Consider the following 17810-nt stretch of genomic DNA (forward strand, 5'->3'; position numbering starts at 1 on the left):
TGGGTTCCGAGATCGGCACTACTCTAAATAGGCTGTAAAAGATCAATGCATCAAGTTAAGTCAATTTCATACCGACTCTGACAAAATGTGTCAGAGGTTTTTAAAAATGTATACAGCACTGTCCTCGGACCCTTGCTTTTGATATGGAAGACCTCCTAAAAAACAACAACAAAAAAACTGACACTGAAACAGGTTTTGCTTTGTTTACACTTTTTTCCTACTAGTCTACTTAATGAAAAACAATACAAAATCATATATGATTTTACAATATCAGAGAGATCAAAAAAAGGTGGTTTGTCTGTGTATTTTCACGTCTGTGGAGTTGTGGCAGATCCACTATATACAGAGCAGGCACACTTGGCTGTCAAAGGGAAAGGGATTCATGTAACACAAAAACCACACCTATGATTAATTAAGAGACTAAAAATAACCCTTATGCTGCCTGCCCTTTCTTGCCCTAACAGCCCTCGTAGCAGTGCCCTATAGATGCTTTAAATAGGGCACTACTTAAGCCATCGCATCATGCTGTGGGAAACCATAGGGCCCTGCCTGCTGAATTGTCAACAGGGAAATATCCTGTTTACAATTCTTAATTGTTTGGCTGAAGCTCCATAGAAAAGAAATGGATGGAAATGGATCTGATGTAGAATTGTGAATTAGAGCTGAATAGAGGCACTATGTATGCAGAGTAAGATCTGAAAAGACCGTAACAAGTCTGTAGCTGTAATCTTGCAATTAAGCAGAAACAATTAATGTGATCTCTGACCTCCTGTTGATGACTCAGGTGAATGATGGTTAACTAGACTTAATGGAAAAAGCCTTTTTAAAGCTAGGTGAGGCAACTCTGACAGAGCGCAGACAAACGATTGACAGGCCAACAATACGGCTGGCCTCTCTCCACGTTCTACTCTCATACTACCGAATCATTACCTCCATTTGAATACAAGCGGGATGCACTTGAGAAGCAGGACTTAAAAGAAAGGAGCGCGAGTGTACCGCACAAAGAGACGAATGAGTGATTTTGCTGTGACAAGGAAGAGAAAGGATCGCTCCCCCCACTTGTCCTTTCTTTCTCCACGGAGACGAGGAAGCCTGACAAGCTGGCCATTAGGAAGGTAATTTGACAAGCTGTGCAGAGTGCTTTCTCTGCGCCCTTACACCTCTTGAACATTATGAAGCCTTGTTCTGTAGCCCTAGTTAATATTAAGGCTGGAAAAGACTACAGACACACAGGCGAATGACAGCCGGTGTATCCAACTAATGTTCTCATCAGGTCAACGTGAATCTTTGAACTCGGTGACGCTCAGCAAGTCGTCATCCAGTTGTTCAGCCTCTACACAAGCATCCAGTTCCTGTTGTTTTATTCATTCATATCAGGAGATTACTACAGATGATCTTTAGGTGATCTGGTCACATTTTAAAGTCAAAGACATCCCCGCCCATATGCGTTGTTGGGGTGTTAATTTATGGGTGTGTGCACCTGTTTGTGTGTGTGAGTTAATGCCTTCGATTCATGAGGCAGGATATGAAATGAAAGGTCACTACAGGAAACCGTCGGGATAAGGGATAAGAATTAAGAGGAAATGAGTTCCAGCAGGAGAGAGATTAGAAGGTATGTAGGTTAAAGAGGAAATAGTCCGATCGATGAGCTTCTACACGGGGCAGGAACACGCACATTTAGTGTTTTAGCTCATGCCTGAGATGTGTGTTTGCATTGACAGGATGGGCAGAGAAGTGAAGGTTGAAGGGAATCCAGTTGACACACACACACTCACACGCCAAGAGACTGAAAGGCTGTTTGGCAACTGCCATGTTGTTGCTGTAGTGATTGGCATACAGGAGAAAAACATGTGTCTTCTTGTTGAAAAAAAGCGAGTAGGCTTGAAGGCAAGCACATTAGGCGTGTAGCGATGAAGGCTAGGCATACACAACACACCTTCCAGCCTTTGCTCGTATGTTATTGTGTTATTAATCTCTGCTTTTATTTCCTTCAGTGTTCCTTCTTCTCACTTGTCCTTCTTTCTTCCTTTTAAAGACTCCTTTCTGGTTCCTTTGCTCTCTCCCTCCGTCTCCCTGCTGCTCTATTCCGTACATTTTCTGCATTGACAGCAGATATAATAGCAGGGTTTGACATTTTCCACATTGCTTTAACTGTAAAAACTCATTTGTGCCCATTTTTTGAAACAAAGAGGATTTTTGAGCTGTATTGTTTTTTTTCTGCTTAGAATGCTTGTTGCTCCCCACCATCAGATCATTATCTGTGCAGGGAGTGGATGATTCATATCCACTGTTAGCAAACACCACAATCAAATCATCTAAAAATAACTACATTCATGTGATTTGTGCTTCACTGATTTCTCTCAGGTTTTTCCACACGTGTTGCTCACAGGTAGAGTATGGGAGAGTCAATTTATTACATTAAAGAAGCTCTGCTCACACATAGCATTTATGGATCGATTGATCTGATGTGTGTTCCTTTCATGGTAAAGATATCTCACTCATTTAAGATTTTCACCATTGTTGATTGTTTACACTAGGGATGGGGACGAGTACTCGTTTACGCCATTATTCGAGTAACGTTACACTACCCGCGCACCTGCGCATGTTTTTGGCTGAAGTAGTTTAACTCAGTTACGTGCACCGTGTCAGCCGTGTCCAGGAAAAGTGATGCCTGGAAGTACTTTGACAAAAAAAGACGACGATAACGCGCTGCATAGAAATACTAGTTGGATGCTTAACCACATGCACTTAAAGCACACGGAGACGCCAGCGGAGAGAGACAGACAGTCTCGCATCACATCATTTACTAGCCCTGTTAGCACACGTTGTTGTGATGATACCAGAGCGGAGAAGATTATCCTGATGATAATAATGAACATGGTGAGTGGAGATATGCTCCCATTAAGTGTTGTGGAAGGAGAAGGCTTCCGTGAGCTAATGCCGTTTGTTGAGCCGGAGTACAAGCCACCATCACGCCGGACAACAGCTACGAGAGTGGAAAAATGAGTTACTTGACTGAGACTTTTGACAACGGGATGTAACAATGTTAATTGAAGGGCCCGTTTAAGTTGTTTTTATGCATTTGAAATTGCTCTTGCTTTCCATTCTTGGCCTTATTATCATTAATGTGAAAGTTTTAGATAGTAATGTTCTCTTACAGGCATATATCCTACTATTTCCGGGCCGGGACGTCCGTGTCCGACGTGTTTTTTTTTTAAAGGTAAAAAATGTATAATTTGCGAGTACTCGATGACTCGTTCATGAGGTAATTAGATTACTTGAATATTGAGATTACTTGAAATACTCATCCCTAGTTTACACTAGAGATAGACCGATATGGTTTTTTCAGGGCCGATACCGATACCGCTTATTAGTAGTCAAGGAGGCCGATAACCGATATTTGAAGCCGATATTCATTTGCAGTAAAAGTGAAAATATTGGCGTCAAAATTTTGAATAATACAAACTCCAACACTTAACTTTGTTTAAATGCCTTTAAGCATATGCATCCGAGCCAAAATATCCGATATATATCAGTTTTAAATTGATCTCTTATCGGCCGTCGGATAAAAAAAAATAGGCCGACGCCGATATGCGTTAAAATGCCAAATATCGGCCCGGCCGATAATCGGTCTATCCCTAGTTTACACTGATGAATCTTCTGCATGACACAGGGTACTAAACATGTCTGATACTTAATAATAATTACAGGCCCGTAATGAAGCTCCGCTGTTATGCCGCCTTTGCCATTTTATATCGGACCAAGCAACGCCAGCAAAAAGCCACCCCAAGTGTGTGTTTGTTACAGGGTTCCGGTGCTGTAGAGGCAAAACACGTGCGAGGTGTAAACATACAGCGTGTGCTTCACATACACACACAGCACTGTTCTGCCCTGCTGGCTCACACCGCTTCGCCTCTGTTACGCTTCTGTTACTACCTCCGATGCCGGCTCAGAGTCTGAGCGCCTTCGCCCCACCAGTCAGCCTTAAAGTGGCAGTGTAAAAGGGTCTATTTTCTAAAACATGGAGTTTATATCAAACTTCACTTATCAATTCAGTATTAGAAGCGGCAGCTGCAGGGTTGCTTTAACAATAGAACGTCATTCTGGCAGACACCTGTTGACAATCAGATGGATTTCCTGTCCTCATTTGGTCACTTAAAGTGCTCCAAACTCAGTCACGAGTTATTGGTACTAAACTGTGGTGTTTGATCTTTAATATGCAGAATGATGTATATGCAGAGTTTGGACACTTGTAGACCGTTTTCAAATTCAGCTGCTGATGGAGAAAGGTTTCTCTGTGCTCACTTAAGAAGAAAATAAAATAAACACCCTAAAACCTCCAGTGCAAAGTCACTAAGAATAGACCTTTCAGTGAATTTGGAGAGTAGCGTTTCAATAAAAACAAAACATTTTACTTGTTTTATAATGAGGAATAGGAAGTAAACAGATAAGAAGAATGTTATAGTTCAAAGCTTTGGCAGCGATCTTTAAGATGAACACTGATGTTTAATTTACAGCTGTGTATTTGAGGTTGTCAGATGAAGCTCATATTGAATAACTATAATTTTATTGTCGGAAAGCAACACTCAACATACAGTAAATGCATGTAAAGCTTCGGTCTCTACTGTAAGCTGTAGATCTAAAATCGTCCTGGCTGAATGTCGACCCTTTTGTACAAACACAAAATAAAGACCCTCTCCAGGCGTGTTGCTGCCAATATGTTTCTATTTTCTGGTGAGTGACATGAAAAGTGTGAGACACCCTGGGCACTAATTTGAAAAAGTGTTTTTCACACTGCTCCGTCCGGCTCTTTCTTAAATTGAGGGCCAATTCTTTGTCAACAGTAGGGTGCTAATGCTGCCTCTTTTTGTTTGATTGTGTTCAACTTTTCTTCATCTACAGGCTTTTTTCCCCCTGTTTCTTTTTTTACATGTAAAACCTGAAACTGGGGTTATGAAAACGTTGCCCCCCCCCCGTTGTTTTGTAACGGAAATGTTTATGGAATAAAAACTGAAATATTGAGATGTTGATGTATCTTATATATATATAAAACTAAATAGAATCATGGAATCAGGCTGATTTATTCATGTAATGATGTTCTTGTGATGTGAGTGATGATGACCTTTGACCTTTGCTGCTTGTTCGTTGCACGTCTGTTTGAATGTGTTGGGCAACATAGACATACATTACTCTTAACAGTTTCTAGTCAAACATCTACTACAAGTGTTGAATCCATTCGGTTTATTGACCACTTTACTTGTGTTATACATTAAAAGGGAGATAAATTGGATGATGCCAAACTGCTGGTTCCAGCAATGAGGATGCTAAATGCTAACATGGTGGAGACGTTGTGATGTCAAACATGGAGGACAATGAGGAAAATGAAGGAGAGGACTGTCTAAATGAGCATCTTCAGCTGAAAGTTAGCTTCTTCTGTTATATGCTGTGTGCCTTGGGCTAATGTTAGCTACAGCTAGCTAGCAGTTGTGTGTTGCTGTTTTCATTGCAATGACAGATGAATCTGCTTTGGCATAACGTTATTCAACTCAAGTCAGCGCTGCAGTCCTTTTGGCTCCATAGATGCTTTTTGTGGCGGTTGTGGCTCAGTGGTAGAGTCGGTCATTTTTCAATTGATTGGTTTGAGGTTCAATCCCAGATGTCCTCGGGCAAGACACTGAACTAGGGATGCACGATATTATCGGCACGTCATCGATATCGGCTGATATTGGCTTAAAAATGAACTATCAGATATCGGCCAACACGCCGATATCCGCCGATATAATTAACCGAGAAAAATAATGGGCTGCTGCATACTTGATTAAATGCCCGACCTCAGCACAATGTCCCCGGCGCGAAGAAGACCTGCGTGGCGCAGCGTGATGACGTCACGTCCGTGGTGGGGAATTTTTTCAAAGTGTCCGAAATAGATGGCAAAACTGCTATTTGCAATGACTGCTCAGCTTCGGTGATGCGAGGAGGAGCCAAGGCAAAGTCTTTCAACACTACAAACTTGATTAACCATCTCAAGACCTGTCACCCTGACTGTTGTAACAAATGTGATAAGAGTATCACCATTATACTGTACGCTAATTCCAATACAGAAGAGAGTTGATAATCTCTGCAATTAGGTGTGCGGGAATCGGCTAAATCGGCTAAATGAGTTGTAAAATATCGGCATATCGGATATTGGCAAAAAATCCAATATCGTGCATCCCTACACTGAACCCCAAATTGCTCCAGACGGCATAACCATTGGTGTGTGTCCGTGTGTGCGTAAATGCTTAGACCCTTATTGGAGATTGGCACTTTGCATAGCAGCCTCTGCCATCAGAGTGTGGATGTGTGTGTGAAAGGGTCAATGTGACATGTGGTGTAAAAGCACTTCAGCACTACAGTCCATTTGCCATTTAGATTTCCATTGTTTGTGGTGGTTGTTGTGTACTATTTGTATTTGCATTTGTTTTGTTCATTCATAACTTGCACATGTACATTTAGTAACAAACACTTCAATACTATCGCCGGCAGGCTTGGGGAGTAACGGAATACAAGTAACGGCGTTACGTAATTAAAAAGGCAACTATATTCCGTTACAGTTACATTTAAAAAAGGGGTAATTAGATTACAGTTACATGTATTAAAAATGGGGGTTACTAAAATATATTACATTTTTAAATGAAGACGATATAATACCAAAGACATCTGGCGTCTCCTTTCTAAAAAGATACTCTGACCATCTCTGATATATCATGCACCTGTGCGCACACCTTACAACACTTCACGACACACAACAACAACACCGCTCCTCAAAGTTGCCAGGAACAACATCGCAGCACAATGCATTCCGGCTGTGAAATTTTCTCATGATCCAAGGACTCGACATTAAAGAATCATTAGCCAAGTAGTTTGTGACTCTGGTGACGGCCGCGGCCAGGATGGTGAGGGTAAAAACGTAAGCTCAAGACTGGAATAAGTTTATGGCAGTTTACTTGAAGTTAGTGTGAAGTAGTTTGAATTGCATACTTAACAAAGTACATTTACGTGTGTTCATAATTACCACTATTAATTTAAACGGGCATTCGCACGTAACTATGTAAAATGTCTTTTCCCTTGGCTTTATCTGCAGATTTAGTATCGTAATAATCCAAAAGGAACTGAAAGTAATCAGTTACGTTACTACTTGGATTACGTTACTGATTACATTTTTTAACAGGTAATTAGTAACTGTATCGGATTACATTTTTAAAGTACCCCTCCCAACCCTGATCGCCGGCACGAGTGAATCTTGTTTTACTGTAGTTTGTTTTAATTGTTTATTGTCCTCTTATTGAGTTTCTTCTGTTCTTATTTTGTTTCTTTGGTTGTTGAATGCCTTTGCGTATCATGAAAAGCGCTATATAAATAAAATGTTTTATTATTATAATTATAATAATTCCTTAGCACCTGATGGAAACATAACAAACATATAAACAGTCCAGCCCCCCATAGCTTCCAACATCACAATTCCCTTGTGCCACTAGTGGATTATGGGTACATCATATTTGTATTTTCTTCAAGTAGCTCTCTCTCTCTCTCTCTCTCTCTCTCTCTCTCTCTCTCTCACTTGGGAAGGAGCAGGGTTATGTGACCTGCGGAGGCAAAATTATACAAACAATCAAAATTAGTCATTCATTTATGCACAATCACACACATGAGAAACAGGTCTTGGGAGTCCGTGGGGACATTATGAAGTCTTATTAATGGACCTGATCAGAAATGATGCAGCTGGCTGCTAACTGTTGCATGTCCATTAGAATGCATTATCACACTCTTGCAAATGTCTTGCCCTGCAACCATATTTGTCTTTCTATTATGCTATAATGCTGCCTAATTATATTTTAATAGGCTACCCATTATGTTAAAAAAAAGCTTGCATTTGATGATTTATTCCTTTTAACACAAGAAGTAGTGGTTTGGTAATTTCTTCTGTCTTCTTTTAAATCTACAGCGAACAAGAAGGACGTCAAGAAACTTGATCGTTCCCGCTTGCTGCTTGGTGGAAGTTTCTCTCGAGGTTTCAGGAAAGAGTTCTGTCTCAGTTTGCACAAAACTTAACATGCATACGTCTGTCTCCTTTCATAGCTCACTCCTTTTTCTTTAGGGATCCTGTAATTAGCTATTGTAAACATGTGTAACTCTGCAGTCTATATATTCATTTGAGTCCATTTATCTTCTTGCAGCCTTTTAAAATCAACCCCCCATCTTCATTCTGAAGCCTTCTGCTTTCAGGCTACTCAATTCAATCATCTGTTTCTGAAGAAAACTGAGATGCTCTCACCCTGAAATCTAATTTGATGAGCCTGAATACAACAGTGGATGGGGGGGGGATGAAGAGAAGAATAAGGAGGGTTTATAAGGCAGTATAACAAGGGTGGACAGAGTGGGGGAGAGGACAAAGCTGAGAGGAGACTAAGGGAGAAAGGAGAGATGAGGAGAGGATGGGGGGATGTATGAATCGAGAAGAAGGGTTGAAAAGACAAAAATGTACAACAAACATTTCATCATGTAGACTTAAGCTGCAGTTTTTATATGAAATGTTTCGCTGTATGTAAGTAAAGGCTTTAATGATGTCTCGATTCATCTGTTGCACAAAGGTGTCTAGTTCTTGATTAGTAGGGTGAATATGAATTAATTCTGGTTAAATATAAACCCTTTCTAAACTGTAAAATGTTTTTAATAGTTCTCTAAAGGGTCATTCCTGGTTTGGTTTCCCCTTTTCATTCCTCTGCCAGCTCCACAATACTGTTCACAAGGCAGAAATCATGTTAAGCAGTTGTCATTGATTTATACCATAAAATGTTATCCGGAGTGTACTGCTAATCAACATTGTCAGAAGATGACAAAAAGTGATGGGCTTTATTCAATAATATTTATTACTATTAATGAAGGCATTAAAAAAACATTTTTTCTGCGCACCAGACGCTCCACAATCTGCAGGGTTTGGACATACAGAAAGTTTAATCAATATTATTACACGGCTGTGTTAAATACTTGATTCTGATTGGTTAATTACAGATTCAAAGGTCTGTTATTACCAAGCGGCAACCTCCGGTGTTGAAAAATGAAGCCAATGCGGATGTGCAAAAACTGCAGTTCCTCGAGTGGCCACTTGAGGCTGGCTCCAGAAAACAAGAAATAACATTACAGCAGGAGAAAATGCAGCTCTAAAATAAACATGTTTACAGCCTGGTACAAAAAACTGTTTTGCTATAAATAGCTAATTTAGTCAGGAGTTGTTGGCTTTTCCCTGGAGAGATTACAGCGGACTGCAGTGTTGTGCAAAGCGGTTATTTTAAGTTCCCCGTTACGTGTCGGCTCGCCGCTCTCTCACCGGGCGAGCGAGCAGCGAGTCCGATTCTTCTTTAGTCTGATAACTAAACACCTGCAGTCAGTCACCGACAGAATCTTCTCCTGGCAAAGTTAAACTACCTCATTCATTATTTATACAGTCTATGGCTAATAACCGCTAGCTACGCTGAGGAGCATATAGCCTAGCTTCATAGCCGTAGCTGGCTGATTCATGCGGCCCGCCCATAGAGCTCAGCCATAGGCTTTAGCTCGGTTGCGCTCTGCCTCTTTGCACGTCTCTGGATTAGCCGGCTCTGGCATTTCCAATATGGCGACCCCCAGCGGCGCCACACTTCGGGCTTCAAAATGCTTCTTCAGAAACCAATGGGTGACGTCACTAAGACTTCGTCCATTATTTATACAGTCTATGGTTATTACTCGCTAACAGACTGTCTCTATGAAGAATCGACCGTTGCTAGGGATATGGCTCTACTTAAAGAACCTGGAGGTATAACGTTAATCATATCAATCTGCTGAAAGAAGGAAAAAAAGAAAAGAGATGAAACAGCGGAGAGAATGCAATAAAGGTTAAGAGACGCAAAAACTGTAGGCAAGGACCGAGAGATATACGAAAGACGGCACAGGAAGTAAACATTAAATGTAACACAGTACGGGATGCGGCGGTGTTTAAAGACGGTGAATGGAAAAGAAACAGTCAACAGACTCTGACAGTTACGAGACAGAAAACCTCAATCAGGTGTCTTTTTCAGACGACCGTGTGGAAGGTGTTGATGTTCCGGAGGGTTTATGGGGCTGATTATCAAGACTGCTGAGAAGAAGCCTGATTTAATGCAGCATTTACTGCTATGGAAATGCAATGCCTATGTTATATCTATTCTTTTCAGAAGACGTGTTTGTGATGGATTTGTGCTCTTTCCCCCTGACATTCTTGTTCTCTGTTGACTAACCTATCATCTTCTACAGGTTTATTCTGCGGGACTTGGACTTACTCAGATACTACTGACCAAAGAAGAAAACAGTTTAGTATTTAAGTATCCACATGCATACTCATTACCTGTTCGTTAGAGCGCTCTCAGTGCAGCTCATATTAAGATGCAGAACTGAAGACAGTTCCGCGCTGATCCGATGATATCTGCATCCACCTTAGAGACGGGCCTGATGCACAGTTTAGCTTACAGCTAAGATGCGGCCCCTCGTCGCAGGAAGGTCCTAATGCATCCTCAAGGGCCCTCCACCTGCTCTCTGCTGCCTCGGTCGCCATGGAGATTTGTCTAATTCAGAAAGCGATAGGGTTAAATAAGTACACACATTGAGAGGAGCATGAGAAACAGCAAAACATGTACACACTTGTTGAATGCCAGGAACAACGGATGGCATGAAATGGAGGGATGGTGCTTTGATATGCTTTTAAAACTCACATCCTTCCCCTCCTCCACTCGGAAAAAAACACATCTCTGAGTAGCTGTTTGTGGAGGGATAATAAAAGGAATCTGAATTGATGGAAAGAAGGACAGAAGAGCTGGTGGAGGGATGGAGCGAATGTAAAGCCTGAATAGAATTAAAAAATTAAACAGCACTTGATATTCTTCGGGCCCCCGAGGCCATTAGGGGAGCGGCATGCCTGCTAAATTAGAGTAATGAGGAGTTTGGTACCCAGCGAGCTACACGAGAGGGAAGGACAGAGGGAAGGAGGGGAGCGCAGGATGGAGACGGAAAACACGCTTCTTTAAACGAGAGGGAGCAGGAATCACCAGATTTCAATCTCAAATATCTAATTGCCTCCATAGGTTCAGGAACAGTCATCTGATGAGTTTGTGTGCAGAATACATTTGAAACACTCAGCTTTTCTGAGGCTCAGGGGGGTAAACAGAGCAGGGAGAGGGGGGAGACAGGGGGAAGACGGGTGTCAATGATAAGAGGAGGAAGGAAGCGGGAGATTGGAAGAAAGAGAGAAAGAGAAAGGTGAATCACACACTGCTGCTCTGATCCCAGCATGTGTCCATCTCTGTCCCAGCCAGACCCCCCGCCTGGCCTCCAGGGAATTCATCTCTGTGTGTGTGTGTGTGTGTGTGTGTGTGTGTGTGTGTGTGTGTGTGTGTGTGTGTGTGTGTGTGTGTGTGTGTGTGTGTGTGTGTGTGATGGACAGGGAAAGAGCGTGCATTGGTCAGAAAGCGTATGCACGTCAGTGTGTTTTTGTTCTTGTGTGTGTGTGTGTGTGTGTGTGTGTGTGTGAGCTTCACCCAGCAGGGGGGAAAGCACATGGGATGAAGGGCACATGTGGCCAAACACACATTTGTCCATAAAACAGTGGCTCAGTGGAGGTTTTTCTCAGAACCTGACACAAATGTGTGCTGTCAAAGCGGAGAGAGGCTGCATGTTTTGCCGGAACAAACGGAAAACACTCTTGACTCTTGGATCTGAAACTCGCCTGAATGCAACTTGATGTACACAATTGAATAGGCACCATTTACACCTCGTGCCCAGTCTGGCGAGTCGGCCTTTGTGTCCTGGAAAACAGGAAGACTTCGTAGCAACGCAATTCAAAGAAGAACACATCATGCAGCATCAGATATTTAGCGCCATATCATGTTGGTGTTTCACAGATTATGCTGTTTATCACAATATCTTGATCCGTTCAACATGTTCACGTAACATCTAACACACAGTCCCACGGATAAGCAGCAGAGGACGAATGATTATCACACAAATATGCAGCTCACTGCTCGGATGTCAGGGGAGACATTCACACAGATAGCTCGCTCACTTAGCTGCTAGCGTTCACAATAAACACATTTGCAAAAGTCTGAACTTATCAAGCCATGTTTTCTCACTAAGCATGCAAACATTTTTCCTGTTGGATGGAGCCCTGGGTATAATGGCCATGCTTTCACACTTTATTGATGCGATCAGATAAAGCCCAAGCTAGCTGTCAGCTACCGTCAGATAAATAGGTGTCAGTGAAGGGGTTAAAAAAAACAGCTTTTTAGAATTTATTATGGATTCAGGAGGGACGTGCTGCAAACACAGGTATTGTGGAAAACATGTTGAACAGCAGGTAGACATAGAAACTATAAGTTATAGCTTATATGCACACTTGTATTTTGTTCTTATGAAATATTGAACAACATAATCGCACATCGAAGAGTTTTCTCATATCGTGCAGGCCTAGTTTCATCACTTTCTACTGATTATAATAGGACTCAAAGTTAGAATCTCAAATATTTTTATTTAAGTAAATGTCTCTTGAGTCACTATCTATTAAGTCATGAGGAAAACACTGTGACCAGGAGCCTCTGGAACCACTGACGAAAGCCCCTGCATTTTAACAGCATATGATCTATGTAGTGTGTAAGTCCATGGTTAGTTTACATCAGTTTACCCAGCAGTGAACAGTCCACCAGAGTGGGGAAGCAGTGTAGTCTCTGCTTGTGTTGGCGAGTGCAGCTATTGGTTACTATGGATGATGAACAAAAACATGCGTGCAACAGCGGCTTGTAGCCAACGTTAAAGCACAGAAGGGAGACATTTTCCTCCGAGCACCGACGTAACGATTTACTTTTACAGGTTTCCCTGCGACTTCTTAAATGGAACTCATCTGTCGCCAGCTATTTTGACAGTGTCGCTATGCAGTGGCAATGACACATCGTACAGATGTGGATATTGGGGACTTTCTCAATTTGTCTTCGGAACTTTCTGCCATTGTTGTCCCTGCTGTCACATCCCCTCTGCCTCTACACTCCCCCTACCTCCGCGTAGTGTTAATTTTTGAGTACATGAAAAGCCAACACTCTAAACAGACACAGGGAATGCAGGGTAGCCATCATGCGCACGTGTGCCCAAAGCTCACTAATTAACGCATCTTGTCTTTTTAATCAAACAAAGTTGAAATTTAAATTGACAAGCAACCATAAGACATACAGCTAAGACACTGGCCGACTGACTCAACTCATCTGTCGTCAGATTCTGTCTGCTGAATCACTATTTTCTAGGCTACCAAACTGTCATTTGATGTACTTTTAGGGCTCTTGTCAAACAGATTACATTTTCATTTTTATACCGGAAGAGCGCAGTGATGTGAATATGCGGTAAATGTGATTGATGACGCCACTCCATTATTGTCAGCTGGTTAACACTTTGAAAATGAAATGTTGTTATTATAACTTCCTAATTGTTAAAATTGCACTCCATTTGTTTGGATTCGGTTAGATTGGTTATTTTGCATTTCAATGTTTAGATTTTGATTGACACTTAACATTAACATAAAAAAAATCATATAAAATGTAAAACTACTTTTTTTATTCAAATTTAAATTTGGTCGGTGAACACCAACTTATGAAATGCCTTTTTTATTATGTTCATATGATTTTAATACCGTCCCCTATAGGTTTCCATAAGATATACACCAAACGTTCTAATATCACTGACATCTTTTTGCTTCATTTTTATAATGTCACTTTTAGTGTGTTCAGTTTATGATCATATGTTTACATTAGTTCATTCAAAAAGGCCTGTAAAAGACACATCACAGCCCTCAAGATGATTTGACGCCCGAGCTCGTGACCACTTTCGTGAATTTCAAACAAAATCTTTTGAAAACGGTGTCACCTCTGTTTGTGTATCTGTATAAATCCTGTTAATTAACACAATAACTTTCATGTTCACCACGTCTGAAACATGCCTCTTCATTATTGGCCACAATTACAGCATGTGTTTGTGGGATTCTCCTGTTTAATTTGTTACTCCGACCGAGACACGTCCACATAATTCTGTGTCAACAAGCAATTAAAGCATCAATTAAAGTTAAAGTAGAGAGAGAGAGTGATCATCTGTTTGTTTGTGTCTATCTATCTTTCTGTCTATCCTTTAATCTTCACCTCCACTGATTGAGTCTCCTCTTCTCTCCATCTTCAGCCCTCTGATCCTTCCTCCATGTTATCTTCGTCTTTTCTAATCATTCCTCTAAGAGCCTCTCTCCATCCTTACAAACTCCGTGTTCAATCAATCTGTTTTCCGACCTTCCTTTATCCATCTCCATATGCCATATTCCTTCATCCCAGTGGCCTCCCTCTTTCCCTCGTCTCCTCTTCCTTTGTGTGCTCTTTGGAGTGCTGGTGGATGACAACTTCATCTCCATCATTCAGTGTCTTTCTCATCCTCTTCATCCCCCTCTCCTTTGGTTTGAGTGTTGCTACATGACAATCCAATATCCACCAGCCTCAGCCTCCTAATACTCCTAACCTCTTCTCCTGTTTTTCTACATCTCTGCCTTTCTTACGTTTATTCCTTCAGTCTGTCTTTCTCTTTCCTTTGTTTCTTACATGTCTTCTGTGCTGCTGCGGTTAAACCACAAACTAAGATGTAATAAAAACAGACAAATGTGTAACTAGGGCTGAAAGATTTTGAAAAAGTATTTTATTGCGATTATTTTGACTTATATTGCAATGTGGTACGATTTTTGGCATTAAAGTGAACGATAATCTTTCCATCATTATTCACAATTTTATTACAAAGCATACTAAAATGATTATGGTGTGATTTTTGCAGGGATCTGTACCAAAGAAAGATACTTGATACTTCTGTCTGATGTGTAGGCCAGAACATCTCAGCACAGTTTTTACTGCTCCTGTGAGGAACTTTCAGTTTGTGTTGATGTTGGCGCCCCCTGTGGACAAAGCCGTACCTCTTATCTCTTTGCTGATTTTGACCTGTAAATGTTTAAGTGATAGTTTGTAACGAATAATCTCATCCTGCTTTCATTAACAGTCATATGCATCACTCACTTTAAATTTTTGCCCTGGAAAATATAAAAAAAGGCAGCGTGCAGTTAATCGCTTCGTCTGACACCTACCCCCCCACCAGCAGTTTCAGACATTAAAAACAACCATAGAAATAATCAATCTTGTCGCTGATGGTCTGGTTTGCTTTTGTAGCTCATAGAGAGTCATCAGAACCAATTTCAGTCTGTTTCATAACCAGCAGAAAACTCCTCACAGGAGCTTTAAATTAAAATGGTATTTTGACACACATTTCACCTTGAACAAATATTACACCATATTACGATTTCAGTAAAATTTTGATTAATTGTTCAGCCCTAGTTTGATCTGTTGCTGCTTGAAAGCAACATTTTATGTTAATTTTGGTTTTAGTAAAACATTAAAGTGAAACTTTATTAGATCGTCAAATAACCACAATTCTACACAATACAGCAAAAAGACGAACAAAACTAAAAAGGAGAATATATTTAAATAACACAGCCTTTGATGTATACAAGCAAATATTTTATAGTTATTATACAGATCTCCAACCAGACTAAGATAAAGATTTTTAGTTTATTTTCTGTAAAGTAAATTCATTTTACGCTTAGATATAAGATTCTTTCCTTCGTCTTTCTCTGGTGAAACATTCACAAGCTATTTTCCTAGAAAGAAATAGTAATAATGTCATTTGTTCATTTTTGTTTCTCCAGCGGCCTGCTGAAGACATTTGATTGTTTACAGTGTTACAGTTTTACATTTTGCATAGAAGGGCACATTCAGTGCTACCATCAGTTATTGTAATGTTCAGCCAAATGATTTATTTTCTTTATTTTGTGACTTTGTTATTTAAAAGTGACAATCCTCATTAATAAAACAAAAAATTAAAAACTATTTAAAACACTTTTAATGTGTTAGTGTTGGCCTAACAGCAGATTTACATCCGTCATCTCAGCAAAATAAAACATTTGTTAAAATTATATCTTTATAGTTAACGGGTAAGGCAAGACAAGAAAAGGAAAGATTTTAAATTAGATTTCACATATTTCTTTTAAAAATTAAAAAAAAAAATTGTTGATATAACTTGAAAAATCCAGATTAAGGATTACCAATTTGACAGAATAGGTTCATTAACATCTTTGATCAAGTTACACAACCACTTCACAGAAATCTTCCCGAATATTCCCAAAGATGATGACGATGTCTGCTTTTCGTCCCAGCTCCAAGTCTTCATGTTATTTTCCCCCGACAATCTGCCTAACATGAAAATGAGCTCACTGTGATTCTTAATTTTTTTATGTGGGACACATGGTGACACAGAGCTTAAAATATGTGACAGCGTCTGATGGCTGAGTCCAATGTTCCCTCTCTGTGGGTGTGTGAAATTCACACATGTGAACACACCTCCTGCCCGCCCAGAAGGAGCCATCTGACCTTTAGCTCGTGGTGGGTTTAATGAAGAGACTGTCATTTGCCTCCACCCTTGATACCCTCCTCTTTACCCAGCGAGCATTCTGTGGGGGGGGATCATTCCTGTCCGTGTTAATGAGCCAGACATGCTGACAATTGGTCTGCCAGTCAGACCAGTTTGACTGACTGGTCTACGATGGCCTAAAGAATCCAATACACGTTGTGTGCCAGAGTGGAAAAAGAGACACCAGTGACATCCAGTGGACGACATATACACTGCTTGTCTCTTATAATACTCCATTCAGTGAAGCAAGGCAGGGCAAAGTCAGTGTAGTTATTGTCTCGATCAATCAGGTGGACACAGATATGTTTACTGTTTTTCTTTGTTTTAATCTTGGACATGATTCTAACACAGCTTTAACACCATGTGTGGTTACATGTTTCTATCTTGTTTAAGATGTCCAAGAGATTTCACACAGGAAAAGTCTTTCTGTTAAAAAAAAGCTCTTCAGTTCTTTAGTGTAGAAATACCCTGTTGAAGTCCTGCATTTAAACGTTCAGTCAAGGAAAGGCACCAAATAGCATCAAAATAAACTTAGTTGTCAAAATAAAACATTCAATTACCTTTTTTTAATGGAATAATGTAAATAATTGATGCAAGTAAAGGTGTGGATCATTTGAAATGTTTTTTTCACTGAGGGGCGTCTTGTGAATTTCACCCAGTACAGTCAATACAATCTTAATCTAAAATAATAGGCTACATCACAACTTATTTGTTGATTATATTAGAATCTAATTGTGCAAAGTATACTAAAGGCAATAATAAATACATGTATAGTGAAGGTAAAAGCATTTGCCTTTGTATTGTAGAGCAGTAGACGTAAAGAGTTGTAAATATGGAGATATTAAAGCACAAGCGCAACTTGTATACACTACTCAGAGTTCAGTGGGGTACACTTAAAGAAAGGTTAATAAGTATTTATAGATGTTCATGGTTCAGGGCACTGGTTTAGCTCAGCGGCTAAATTGCACCTCCCATGTACAGAGGCTCAGTCCTTGAAGCGGCGGCCCCGGGTTCAACTCCCAGCCCTCTGCTGCGTGTCCTCCCCTCTCTCTCCTCCCCTGTTTCTTGACTCTACCCACTGTCTCCTCTCTATAAAGAAAAAAGGTCATATTTAGATCCATGGTTCAGACAAACAACTTTTCCCACTTTTGGAGTTTTATTTATTCCAAACCTTCCCGAATTTACCCCCGGGGATTAATAAAGTATTTCCGATTCTGATTCTAATACAGTTATCAATG

Source organism: Semicossyphus pulcher, unplaced genomic scaffold (assembly GCF_022749685.1).
Source record: "Semicossyphus pulcher isolate SPU_LCO1_2020_fin unplaced genomic scaffold, fSemPul1.0.p SCAF_6, whole genome shotgun sequence".
NCBI lineage: Eukaryota > Metazoa > Chordata > Actinopteri > Labriformes > Labridae > Semicossyphus > Semicossyphus pulcher.